Consider the following 5,218-nt stretch of genomic DNA (forward strand, 5'->3'; position numbering starts at 1 on the left):
TTGTTATGTTCATTGTTATAATTAGATGTTGAATTTTTATTTAATTCACATGTTTTGTTTAAATATTACTAATATTCTTTTTGTATATCTTTTATGTTCTTTTTTTATTCCCCTGTGTTATTTTGTTTTATCTATATGTAGTTTTTCTATGTTTTTGTTCTTTAAGGGCTTGTTCCGAAACCAACTAAACTAAACTGATTGGGGCTGAATTAAACTAATTTGGACTGAACTAACTTGAATTGAATAGAGCTGAAAATGAATTTTTTATGAGAGAAGGAAATTAGGAACTGAACTGAACTGAAATGAATTGAAATTAATTAAGCTGAATATAACAGGCTCTAAGTTAATCTCGTATATGTTTTAGCGCTAATGTTCTTTGAATTTAACTCTTATGTTCTTCAAATTTAGTCCTAATGTTATTTTTAATTTAACTACTATGTTCTTTAAGGTATTGAGCAATACATAATTGTTTTTTTTTTTTTAACATATGTTATTCTTAGATTAGTTTTTAACGCCATGTTTAATTATTATAATATTAATTTTTTATATTATTTATCAATTCTATGTTTTTTAAATATCAATTATCATTTAGTAACTATGTATTCCGTGTTTTTTTTTTTTTTTGAAATGCGAATCATGAAGGTTGATGATGATATTATTTTGGGACCTCATCTATTGATAATTGATTTCAAACGTAAAGAACATCCTTATTATTAATAAAGAACATGATAATACTATATTATGAACATTATATATTTATATTTATCGATCATGATCTAAAGACAAAAACCAAAGAACAGTTGACATAATTTCATCACTAAATATTATATGCAGCGTCATTCCTAAACTAAAATAGTTGGTTTTATTTATACACGTTAAACACAAAGAGTTTACATTGCAACGAATGTCGTTATTCTTTTTATTCAATTTCATGAAATAAACAATAAATACACAAGATTCGTTAGATTTCTTAGATGATAAAATCAACAGTTTAGTATTCAAATTTTAGTTTTAATTTTAATTAGGAAAATTTGCAAATTGCAGTCATTTAAAGTTCGTATTTTGCAAATTGCAGCCCAAAAGTTCGTAAAAATTGTAAATTGCAGCCCGATTCAACTTTTTCATCGGTTTACATGTAAAAAAACTTCGATTAAGGTTTTAGGGGCCATTTTAGCCCTTAAGATTCCGAATTGAGCTCCGAATTAGCAAAAAATTAACGTAACTGTCTCATTTTTACAATTTCCCTCAAATCCATCCATTTTTGTTACGTAAAACGAGACAATTACGTTTTTTTTTTTGCTGATTCCGAGCTCAACTCGGGCATCTAAGGGCTAAAATGGCCCCTAAAACCTTAACCGAAGATTTTTCAACATGTAAATCGATGATAAAGTTGAATCGGGCTGCAATTTACAATATATACGAACTTTTGGGCTGTAATTTGCAATTTTGTTTTTAAATGGCTGCAATTTGCAAAATACGAACTTTAAATGGCTTCAATTTACAAATTTTCCTTTTAATTAACACAAGAAACTAGCTTAGGTGAAACTAATTAATTAATGTTAAGGAGATAAGAGTTGACAGAGTCTAACTTTATCTTATTGTTATAGTTGTTATATGTAAAGATAGATGGAAAAGTTTCATATGTGGTTGGCCACACCGTGCGGCCAACCACAATATTAAAAAAAATCATTTTGTTCTCTTCTCCCCCTCTTATTTCTCTCTCCGATCCTCTTTTCTTCTTCTCAGTTGGGGTTACTTCTTTCTATCTCTTTTCTCTCTCCTCTTTCCCTCTCCTCTTTTCTTTTTCTTCAGAATTTGAATTTTTTGATGAAGAGATAATCGTTGATGAGAAGTTAAGTTCGAGTTTTCAAGGCCGGAGCTCCTCGTTATTGTGCCGGAAAACAACTTAGAGGTTTTTAAGGCCAAATTCGTCCATTAAAACTCCAGATATAGAGTTTTCATGGTCGAATTTGGCAGCCATATTTGAAGTGAAATTCGAATCCATTTTCAATTCTAAAGGTATTTGTTCGATTTAATTTTTTTTTATTTTTTTTTTTACGATTTGGTTATGGGTTCGGTTGGATCTATGTTTGTTTATGGGTTTGGTTTATGGTGGTGGTGGCATGGCGTATTGAGGGTGGGGCTGGTGGCATATTGGAGGTGGTGGTGGGTCAAGGGTTACTTGGTCGGGGATTAGTTAAGGGGTTACTAGTTAGGTATTACTTGAAAAGTTACTAAAATGGGTTTACTTAAGTGATGAGGTTACTTGAAGGGGTTATTGAGAGGTTACTTGGGGGATTACTGAGGGGTTACTTGGGGGTTACTTAAGTGGGGTTACTTGAGAGTTTACTAGGGGAGTTACTTGAGGGGTTACTGGAGGGTTACTTAAGTGGGTTACTTTAGGGAATAATGATGTGGCACCTTGCCGCACCAAAAACGCGCTGAAGATATATATGCATATACTTTAGTTTGTTTACTTTGTACTCTGTTTGTTAATTATCCTTATCATGTACCTAGTCTAGCCTAGTTATATCTAGGTGCTTGTATCTTGTATTATAAATATGTTTGCCTCATTGAGAATAATATAACTTTTCCCACTCTATACGTTTGCTTAATTGTCATTCACCGGTTCACCGCCCACCAACAGGGATCATTACAAGGTCTAAAAATAATATTAGAAAGCCTAATCCCAAGTATGCAAATAACACCTCGGTTCAATCTTTACCTAAAGAACCAAAAACAGAAGCTTGAGCTTTAAAAGAACCCCTTTCAAGGAAACCAATGGAGGAGGAACTTGAATCACTTCAAAAATTGGGCTCTTGGGATTTGATTACACCGGCACAAACTCAAAATCTAGTTAAATGCAAATGGGTGTTTTGCATCAAATACACTAAGGATGGACAAATAGAAAGGTATAAGGCACGCTTGGTGGCCTGGCAAAGAGGTTTCAACAAAGGTCAGGCATCGACTATAAAGAAACCTTTAGTCCGGTAGTTTAAACCGGCCACAATTTGCACACTCCTTAGCCTAACAGTTACCGGAGGTTGGCATCTTCGGCAACTTGATATTAATAATGCCTTCTTGAATGGTACGCTCTATGAAGATGTATATATGTCACAAACTCCTGGCTTTGTTGACTCAAACTTCCCCACTCATGGTATCAAGCAAGCCCCTCAAGTATGGTACATTGAGCTCTTAACCTTCTTGCTTGGCTTAGGTTTCAAATAAAAAAGCAGTTTCAGATACGTCACTATTTATCTTGAATAATATGACACATCCCATTTATCTCATTGGTTTATAAAGATGACATAATTGTACTGGGCCCAATGCATCTAATCTTGATTTATTTATCAAGAGTTTGGCTAACAAGTTTTCACTAAAAGACTTTGGTAAACTATCTTATTTTTTAGGTGTTGAAGTAATGTCAACACCCTCAAGTCTTTTTCTAAGCCAAAGGAAGTATATACTGTACCTCCTTGAGCGACTCAGCACGCAAGATGCAAAACCATGTCTTACACCGATGGTAGTCATATATACACACATTAACTACATCTTCGGGAACCCCTCTTGAAGTTCCTAAGGTTTATTGAGCAGCCTTTGGTGGTTTACAATCTTACCTTGACTCGGCCGGATGTTACCCTTGCCGTGAACAAGTTGTCTCAATTCATGCATTGTCCAACCATAGATCATTGGTTTGCTCTTAAACGGCTCATGCGCTACTTATGTGGTACACTAGACAAAGGCTTTACAATCTATTGTGAGTTATCTCCTTTACTTCATGCTTTTTTCGATACTGATTGGGAAGGCAACAAAGATGACTACACTTCCACAATGGGTCATGTTGTGTTCTTAGGTCGTAACCCCATCACATGGCCCTCAAAGAAGCAAAAGTCACTAGCACGATCCTCAATCAAGGTCGAATATAGGGCAGTTGCAGCAACAACAGCAGAAGCAATGTGGGTCAAGAAATTATTAAAAGAATTGGGTGTTCATTTTTCTCAAGTTCCGATCATTTATTGTGACTAGAGGTGTTCATTAATCGGTCCTAACCGAAAAAATGGACCAGACCACCTCAGACCGACCCCGGACCGGACCGGACTAATCGGTCGGGTCTTTGGGTCTAGAAATTTATTTTCCCATTATTCGGTCCGGTTCGGTCCAAAACCCTATAAAAACCGGTCTTGGACTAGAACAACTTTTTTTATTAAAAATATGCATGAAACCTTAAATAATGGTTAAGATTATCCTTAATAAGTTTAGAATACTTAAATTTATGAGATTTTTTATACCAAATATATATATAAAAGAGACATTAAGTTGTAGATTTTTCTTTACTTTTTTTCGAGTTTTGCATAAAATTATTAAAAAAATTATATTTCTTTTTATAAAAATTCTTAAATTTGTCCAAAGCGGTCCGATCCAGGTTTGTTCTTAGCTTAATCGGTCCGGTCTTTGGTTCATAAAATTCTAATTTTTGGTCCGGTCCGGGTCAGTATGGTCTGGTCCGGTTTTGGACCGATAAACAACCCTAATTGTGACAACCTTAGTGCAACTCATTTGAGTGCAAATTCGGTGTTCTATTCAAAGATGAATCATCTTGCCATTGCTTTTTACTTCATTAGAGAGCAAGTACAAAGCGGTTCGTTACGGGTCACGCATGTTCCTACGGATAATCAGCTTGCTGACTTTCTTACCAAACCGCTCTCCAGATCGAAACTTGATAGTTTACTAGCCATGATCGGACTCACTGAAAGACCATCCGTCTTTCCTAATTTGATTTGAACAAGAAAATTTGGTTTGTCGTCAAGAAATGGGGACATTCGTCAAATTATGAGAGTTTGGGAGTTTTTGAATTAAAGGGAATGGGGAAAATTTCGGGAGGATAATGAAGTTGAGCTTTAGCATAGTGTAAATGTTAACATTTTTGAGCCTAGTGCAAGGTCAAGGAGTAAGGATGTCAGTGGAGCGGGTCAAGTAGGATACCCGCCTCATCCTTGCCCCACTAAAGCGGGATGGGTCTCGGTTTGGCAGGTGGTGGGGCGGGGATGGGGATAATAACCATACCCGCCATGGGTGATAAGGTTGGGGTGGATTTTAAGTTGTACCTGCCCCATCCCCACTTCGTACCCGCTCTGTCTCCACTTCATACCCATCCCACCCAACTTTGTACCCGCCTCATACCCATATCTATATATATTATTACATATAAATATATACT

This window comes from Chenopodium album, chromosome 8 (assembly GCF_948465745.1).
Source record: "Chenopodium album chromosome 8, dcCheAlbu1.1, whole genome shotgun sequence".
Lineage (NCBI taxonomy): Eukaryota > Viridiplantae > Streptophyta > Magnoliopsida > Caryophyllales > Amaranthaceae > Chenopodium > Chenopodium album.